Source organism: Bombyx mandarina, chromosome 03 (genome assembly GCF_030267445.1).
Source record: "Bombyx mandarina strain Sakado chromosome 03, ASM3026744v2".
Taxonomy (NCBI): Eukaryota; Metazoa; Arthropoda; class Insecta; order Lepidoptera; family Bombycidae; genus Bombyx; species Bombyx mandarina.
Genome location: NC_143210.1, coordinates 7,095,538 through 7,105,053, shown reverse-complemented (window position 1 = coordinate 7,105,053; position 9,516 = coordinate 7,095,538).

Sequence of the window (9,516 nt, the reverse complement as noted above, 5' to 3'; positions counted from 1 at the left end):
CGGTTCCCCTTTGACACGGCGCGTTAAAACGAGAACAGTATTTCGATTTAATGTACCTACATATTTCGCGGGAATAGTTTTTTGGGTGCCGCTAGCTCGTTTCTTTTTATAGCTTTCTGCATTTATGAAAGGTTTGGTTGTGTTAAATTTACACGGGTAAATGTTTACTTTTTAGCTGGTGATTTGAAAATTTTATTTAAGTGGTTTTAATTTAGTTTCTTTGTTATTTTAGTTATTTACACTGATTTTGTGTATTTAGGTTCTTTTAATCTGTTAGAGATCATATTCTTTTAATGAAGGAAATAGTTGAAGTGATGAGAGATGTCCCATTGCTAATTAAACGGATACCTGCTATATTATTTATAAAAAGGAAATTCAAGTCTCAGCTCGATTAAGACAAGGGCTATTCTTTTTCTATCCCCATCAGAGAAAATGTAGTTACCACATGTAATTAGCAAAATATTGGTTGTATCTGTAGCGAAAAATTTTTTTCATTTCAGTTTTACAAAAAAATATATATGGTTTTTTAACAATTTCGTTAATATTAGAAGCTATGCTACGATTTGCACTACTTATTGGTATTATAGTTTTTATACAAAATATTGAGCAATCAAGAATGTACGGAGCGGCATGATCAATAATTTTAATGGAATAATTTGTTTGGAGTTTGTGGGTCTCCGGGGGACTTCGATTTTTTCTGTTTTTGAGTCGTGTTTTCGTGGGCAATGCTCCGTTAATTGATTGAAATGATACCATCATCTCCATTTCACCATCACAGTGTTTGTAGCAGGGGTAGAAATCTTACTCATCATCATCATCATCGTTATCAACAGCCCACAGTCGTCCACTGCTGGATATAAGTCTCTCCCAATCCACACCACTGAGCCTGTTCTTCGGCTCTCCTCATCTACCTCTTGCTGGCCACCGTTCGGAGCTTATTGCCTCACCAAGCCAATGTTTACTTCCTGGAAACGTTGCGTTTGGTTACAATACATTTTCTGAGCTTACTTTTGCTATGCACCAATGTTCCTGAGCGCCATTACATGTTCTTCTTCGAACTTTACTTGAGAAGAGTTTTCTTTTTTCTTTTTTTTCATTGTCCTTGTAGGTACAACGAGTATACGACCCACCTGATGGAAGGTGGTTACCGTCATACATAAACTTCAGAGCCTAGTAAAGCCAAGCCGCTGCCCACCATTAAGTATTCTCCGCAAGCGGGAAACACCTTGGAAAGGAGCTCATTCCAAATCCGGATGGTACGTGGCAAAAAAGATCTCTGGAAACATACTGTGGATGAACGCAGTGGCTCCAGGTAGTATCCATGAAGTCTACTTGGTGGCGGTTGGTGCGATGGTAAAAACGAGATGATGTGATAATCTCAGAGTTAATATAATATATCCTCAGAGCACTCCCCAAGGAACATACAGTACAAAATACAGAGAGAACCAAAATCCCTCCGCAGACCCAGAGGTTCCAAGCGATCCGTGACAATGGGATTATCGACAATCCGAACGGCTCTCTTCTGTACGTATTCAAATGAAAGTAGCTGGCATTTGGCAGCCCCGGCCCAGAGTTAGAAGCAGTACTCCACGCGAGGCTGGACCTATGCTTTGTAAAGCAAAAGTCTTTATTCGGGCGATTTTGTGGTTTCATGGTTTCGCTTATTTTGAGTGGCTTATTTATTGACGAATCTCACGGACCGCTCCCAGCATCCACTATATCCATATGAGGTGCGTCAGGGGCTATGAATCGCTACTCAAACTGTCGGATGCTACATGTCGCGTTGCCACTGAAAATAATACTTGGACAACCTCGTCGCGCAATCCGCCGTTTAAGACTCATCAAGACGGAGTTGGTTGTTAAATCGTGAACCAACTCCAGATGAATAGAGCGAACTGTCAGACATGTATTTAGTGCTACCCATCTTTTCTCTTGTCTATGTCCAACCTTCGCTGTAATTGGACCGAAATAATCAAGACCGGTGTAAATTGATGGTACAAGACAACGCGGGAGGTTACAAATATGGTGGACTGACTAAATTAAAACAGCATTGGGAGATTCCCTAAATGAGTGCAGTAGAATGGCTTCGAGCAGGGAGAGATAGCGGGGCATCGCGAGACGCATCAGGTCTGCCCCTTTCAACACGACATGACGATCACGACCACTCTGTATAGAGTGACACGATTGAGAAGAAGAAGAAGATAACGATATGCTCATTTGCATTAAAAATTTATACGAACCAAAGTTGGATAATAACATTGGTTGAAAAATATATTCTTTAATTATTGGACAACTACACATCCCTAATTCAATATAAAGATATTTCAATCAAATAGACCTTCACATGCGCTTATGGATTGTGATGAGTTTACCACAACACTATAATTGTGTCGTTTGTGTACAGTTAACTTTCATCGTCTCAAATATGATAAACAGTGATACCTCTGCCTCAAATATAATGAAAATTGCTACCTCTTTTTTGCGAAAACAATAACTTCGTTCACTGCATGGCCCATTTTTTAGAGTTGTAATAAGATTAGTCATCGTTTTCTTCCAAATTATTTCTTTCAGTTTTGATATAAATCGATTTAAGATATTGTAAACAAAGTTGTATCCGATCGTTCATAAAACAAACATCTTAATGACAACACACACGATTAAAAAACATCAAGAAACATTGATACAGTTTTAATTTATAGTCCGGAACAAAAAGGGTGTTACAAATACGACTAATTACCGGACGTGTCCGAGGACCTGTGACATTTGGTATAGATAATGACATTTGACTCTACGTTAATTCTAAATTTAAGACGGCATTTTTAAAGAAGGGTCTTAATTGATGGTTATGGGAAAAGGGTGGTTCAGACTTGAAGCGCTTAGTATGTATTAGAATATTTGTATCTACGAAATGAATGAAATTAGAAGCATTAATATAATAACTGACCTCCATTTTGTTCTACAAAATATAGGTATGGTAGCTGAATTCGTTAACAGACTTTTACTCACACTTTAAAAAAAACAATGTTAGTTCGGTATTTAAAATTGTGGTAACTGAAAAACAAAGTGCTACAACAACAATAAAATCAAATTAAATTACTATATAATTGAGGCTTCGATCGATGTCCGGTGGCACTAACACTTTGCTGTCTATGTTCCGAAAATCTTTTAGCAGCAGGTGAGATGGGCAGTCCATAAGACAGTTTAGAAAAAGAGAATTTATCTTCAGATCGCTTCTTATTACGTTTGAGTTTGACGTTTACTTACGTGGCGATCGGTTGCACATATTCCTTTTTTAAAATCACACTTAATGAAATTGTTTATGTATGTATGTACGTGGAATAAAAAAAAACGTTATATTTACGATTTTATTTGGCTGTTGGCTTGTTGGCACAACAAAATGATGTGCTGTTTTTGTTAAGCTCTGCGTTAATAACTTAACTAGCTAAAAAAAAGTGCAAATCTAGAATAAAAAAAAAAAATATCTAGAAAAACCTATTTACACAATCAATTTAAGAGCATCCAGTACGAGGTCATGTGTCACGATGATATTTAAAAAAAAAAAATCTGAGGTCGGTGAACGTGCTCATTTCCCATTTGGTATTAAATGGCTACCGAAGCTCTTAGAAACTATGAGCTGAATGCCACCGCCTCCACACAGGAAGTCTTTTTTTACCTATGCTGATAGCCTCTCAAGGCTCAAGCAGTGAATCACTTACCATCAGGTGACCCGTCTTGCTCGTTTGCCTCTTAGTTGTTATAAAAAAAAGGCGATTTCAGCTTCACTTTAGCATGTAGGTGAGCTCTCGGGGCTAAAACCGGAAGTGTTGCTAACCCTAGCAAGAGCAGTGGTTCGCAGAATCTACCACCGGATTGGAAACGCGACCCACTGAGAAGATCCGGCGAGAAACTCAGTGGGCTGTGTCTGAGGGTTAATTTACTCGTCGAGCCCTTCGTCGCAAGCGTTCGGCGAGGACGGAGACCGATGCTTGATGTACCTAAAAGCACTCTTAATGGATCAAGAAGATCCATAATGACGTGTTTAGGGTGACGAGGAGGTTGATTCCAAATTAATTTTATAAAAGCTGTCCCATCTTGTAAGCCACCTTTAAGCTTGTTGTTATAATAGATGAGGTATAAAATTAGCGGTAATTAGAATACTTTTCCAAAAACAATCCAAGTTTATTTCAGTTGTAAACAAACATAAAAGTGCTTTGGTTATGTAGATAACGTGACTCACTCTCCAATTATTATTAAATGTTTTGTGGTTCGATTTAAAAGAGTATTAACTCCTTGATTTCATTACGTCACTAATTGCGTTCAATCTCATATTTCATTTAAGATATTTTTTTATAAAGTCATTACAGTCAATGGATTGTTCGAGTAATGTTGTTCTGTGTCTATGCGAAATATTATGATTGAATTATGCCTTCGGTTATTGGTTATCTTATTTTTAGTATTCGTGTATTTTTTGTTGACTTAACATATTTTTTCAATAAACAAAAGCAGCTATTTGTTTTTATGCCAAATTATGAGGTACAATAACAAGGAAGTACTTCAGTTATAATCGCATCTAATTTATGCAAACGATCTGTTTTTTATTGGTTATTAAAATATTCGTTTTTATAAGTTCTATGTAATCGACTAGTATGTGCCTAAATAAAGTCGTTTACTGGTGACAGGACTTCTTGTGAGTCCGCGCGGCTAGGTACAACCTCCCTGCCTATTTCTGCCGTGAACCAGTAATGCGTTTCGGTTTGAAGGGTGGGGCAGCCGTTGTAACTATAATTGAAACCTTAGAACTTATATCTCAAGGTGGGTGGCGCATTTACGTTGTAGATGTCTATGGTCTCTAGTAACCACTTAACACCCGGTGGGCTGTGAGCTCGTTCGCCCATCTAAGCAATAAAAAAATATATTAAAAAATTAAATTAACCATGATTAAGTTTTTATAGGCGTATGTCTTTTAACATCGTCGAAAGCTTAGCATCTGCTCTCGAATATAAAAATACGAAAGTTACCAGACGAAAAAGGAACGACCAAGACACGAATTTGTCAATGGTTAGTAACGGTGCAGAAATAAAGCCAACAAACAGCCGTCGTGTGCGGCCCATCAAAGCAGTTCCAGCGGCGTCTTTGCTCTCCAATGGGGCCTGAAGCGTCCTGCGCCGATTTCAGTGGGTTTCACGCCTTTTTTTTTGTAACTCGTGTGTCGTATGAAGATTTTAAATAGCGCGTGGAGTGTCAACTGCGGAGTTAATTGCTACGGCAAGTGAACGAGATTATTCGTAGATTTTGCATTCATTCTTTCCTTTTCGAACCTGAGCGTGGTTTTGAACTAAACTAAACATAAGCTCGAGTAGTTTCCGCAGAACAAAAACTCAGGCTTTCTGGACTTTTTTGAAAACTAACGAATTTTTTTGGGTATTTAAACACTGTTTTAAACGTAGATATTTGTGAACAGTTCTATGCGAAATATAATTTAATCTCGAAGTTCAATTTAATGAATGATTTATAAAAATAAATTCGAAATATAGGTTTACTTTCAGCTATTTACGGAAATATTATTGTGGAAGCTAATTGACAAACGTTTACAGTTTCCCTTTGCTGATTGAAGTTACGGCACATAATTGCAACTTTGAGGGTTACTGTTCTTAAATTTTAATTAAAACACTGGTCTCAAGGTTGCAACGTTAATGATTTGACGATTTCTGTTTATTTCGTCATTGTTTTGTTTCCCATTTAATTTGTCAAGGGTCATTTACATTTGCATAATATAGTTACTTTCAAAAAAAAAACGAAAAAAAAAAAGTTGTAACAGCAATATGTGGTGCGGTTATAGGAGTTTTATAGAGATTAATTCAGTGGCTCCGCTCATGTTAATATATGAGTGGGTTGATTAATTCTGTGCATCAATTATAATGAGCAACCTCTGAGTGTTTATTCGAATTTCCAATTTCGTAGTAAACGTGCCGTGTCAAACAGATGAACTGGGAGGTTTTCGAACCTTTTTGTCCGGCTTTAGCATAGCATTTTCTTCTGCGAGTGTTAAACCTCCCCAATGCACTCTAGAAGGCATTAACCGACCCTGGGTTTGGTTGGGTTCAAGTCAGATTATGTTGGCGATAAATACCCGATATCAAACAAGCGTAAGCATACAATTTTGTAAGGTAAGCACGACGATCCTAAGCCTTAGCGAGAGCCTTCACTGCTCCCATTGCGTTGTTGTTAATGTAATTATTAGGAGAATATTTATTGAACACTTGACTATCATTAATTTGGTGGGACCAACCCTTCGAGCTTACTAGAATAGGTAGAAGAAAAAGGGAATGGAAATTTGAGTATCGCGGATACAATTCAGAAAGGAATTATAATGAGAAAATTTAGATACATTCAAACATTTCCCTTAAAGTTTCTGTAGTTAGTAGTAGTACTAGTAGTAGTACCGCATTGTAAAAGAGGGTTTACTGTAATTGCGAAACTTCGACCTTGTACTGAGGTGAATACTGACTGTGCCTACAAACGCGCTCACTTAATTACGAACAAGCCATGACCATAATTAAAGTTTTTTAATTAAACTCGTACTGCCTTTTGCCCAATTGAAGTATTGAGAAATATAATTATTTGTATCTAGGTAAGAGCGAATTTGAACCGATAATTAATTAACGCTGTCAATTAATTACTAAGTATTTAATTTTTTGGTAAGGTAATTTGAAACACGGTCTTTTTTGTAGTTTTTTTTTTATTAATTATTGTAGTATACTCACAAACAATTATGAATATTCTGATCTCTTAGGGCTCAACCTTTACTAATATTTGACAATACAAATATTATTAAATTTATCTTGTTATCAGCCCACAGACGTCCAATGTAGGCAGCGGCTTGGCTTTGCCCCTGGTATTGCTGAAGTCCATGGGCGACGGTAACCACTCACCATTAGGTGGGCCGTATGCTCGTCTGCCTACAAGTGCAAAAAAAAAAACCAAGGCGTCCCCTAAGCATCGCCACAAAGACCGGCCCTGCGCTGCCTGCATCCAGTGGATCCCCTTTTTTTCTTTTTTTTTCCTACCTAAGCTGATAGGCTGATAGGCTGAGCCTTGAGAGGCTTTTTCAGCGTAACCTTAACTAGTAGGTGAGCTGACGGGGTTCAAACCTGACGACGTTGCTAACACGAACCCTAGCAAGAGCCGTGCTTCGCAGAATTTACCACCGGATCGACAACGCGACCAACTGAGAAGATCCGGCGAGAAACTCAGTGGGCTGTGTCAGTGGGTTAATTTACTTGTCGAGCCCTTCGTCGCAAGCGACGGTTTCGACGAGAACGATGACCAGACGGATCCCCGAGAACCTCAATAGATTGTCGGTCCATCTTGTGAGAGGCGTACCCACGCTACGTCATCCGGTACACGGTCGCCACTCAATAACTTTCTGGCCCCAACGGCCGTCCGTTTTACGAGCAATGTGTCCTGCCCACTGCATATATAACTAATCTATATTGACATTAATTTTCATGAAATTTTATTTGGTAGTAGACGAAGGTAACAGATAAAATCGTCGTGGTCTAACGGACAAGATGTACCCTATGTACTCGCATCAAGTAATGCTACTATGCCGAGGCTTAAATCTTGGCGGCAGGTACTAAATTTTGTATGAAAATTGGAATGAATTTCCACCTATAACGCAAAATTTGGTGTAATCAACATTTATTCTATAAAATTCACAAATTTCGCTACTAGTCGCCAGTCGTTTCAATATTAAGGTTGCGACAGTCTTAGGATTTCGGTGTTATACATCAAAGTAGCTAGCTGAATTCAGGTTGTGATATTTATGAGCTTCAGTAACCTGATAACATCAGGTGCCATGCCACAATCTGCCCATCTGCTCATCTATGACAGTAAAAAAAACATCCCTCCCTCCGATATCGCTTGTATTTTGCAAAGACCTATATAAATCATATTATAGTCTAGGCAGACAAGTTCAGGCAACCCGTATAAAACTTTAAAGGACATACAATTAATAAAATACTGAGGCAAAGGCAAAGAAGAAGAGTGTGTAAGACACGCATAATAACTTGGTAACCATGGTATCATTATTAAAGACGTAAACCGAAATAGGTATCTACAAGATTATATTCATAGCTACGCGTAATTATTAATGGTCTGTGTCCTACAGATTATTGCCCAATATATGTATTTAGTATTTTTTTATTACTTAGATGGGTGGACGAGCTCACATCCCACCTGATATTAAGTGGTTACTGGAGCCCATAGACATCTACAACGTAAATGCGCCACCCACCTTGAGATATAAATTCTAAGGTCTCAGTATAGTTACAACGGCTGCCCGACCCTCCAAACCGAAACGCATTACTGTTTCACGGCAGAAATAGGCGGGGTGGTGGTACCTACCAGTGCGGACTCACAAGAGGTCCTACCACCAGTATCCACATATTCCTTTCCTCAATAGCTTTTCGTTAACTTCGCTATTAGCATCCAGGTTCGTTTTGAATATTCTCCAAGTACCTACTTCTTAGATTTAATGGAAATTTATTAATTTTAAAAATCCAATTTACATTTTCATATTAAATTTTGTAAATAAAAACACCCGCTTTTTTCGTAACAAATTAAGAATTCATCGCCATAATTAGGCAGAGCTATAACGATGAATCTTAAATATTATTTACGGGGGAACATTTCAGGTATCTAAATATTTATTACAGTTATGGATTCACACTTAATACCGATAGTCGTAAATTAGCAGGTCAGGACTTTTGCTCTCGTTATTAAAATAAATGGTATAATAACGGGCTGGAGAAAAGCTGAATCAACTTGGTTAGCGTAATGGAAAACTCTCCGAGATATCTATATGAGATCGGATGAATCTTTTGTAATTTAAGCTCTCGTTAAAATGACGCGCTTATTAGACATATATATGAATATATATCTACCTTTTACTAAATAATCTATACGAATATTATAAAGCTGAAGAGTTTGTTTGTTTGAACGTGCTAATCTCAGGAACTGCTGGTCCGATTTGAAAAATTCTTTCAGTGTTAGATAGCCCATTTATTGAGGAAAGTTAAAGGCTATATAACATCACGCTAATACCAATATAAGCGGAGTACCAATAAAGAATGTTTCAAAATCGGGGTTTTTTTCCCTTTTGAGAGCTTTCGCTGCGTGCGCTGCAGAAACGGTTAAAGTTTCGCTAAAATAATGTATGACAGAATTGTTCCCCTTCAAAAGATCTAAAAATAGTCTGCGACATCATATGTATATATTATATGTTAAAGTTGGCTCACTATAACGTTTTTTATGCTAACCAAATTTGTTCTAAAATTAAGCATTATTTGTGAACTATTCCACGCGGACGAAGTCGCGGACAAAAGCTAGTATATAATAAGAATTAAAAAAATTTAATAGCAATGACATGTTTTAATAACAAAATTGCAATGTGAATCTCTTTAGATTGAAAGGGCCGTATTAAGTACCCTTAGCTATTTGGCGTCAAGCAGACTG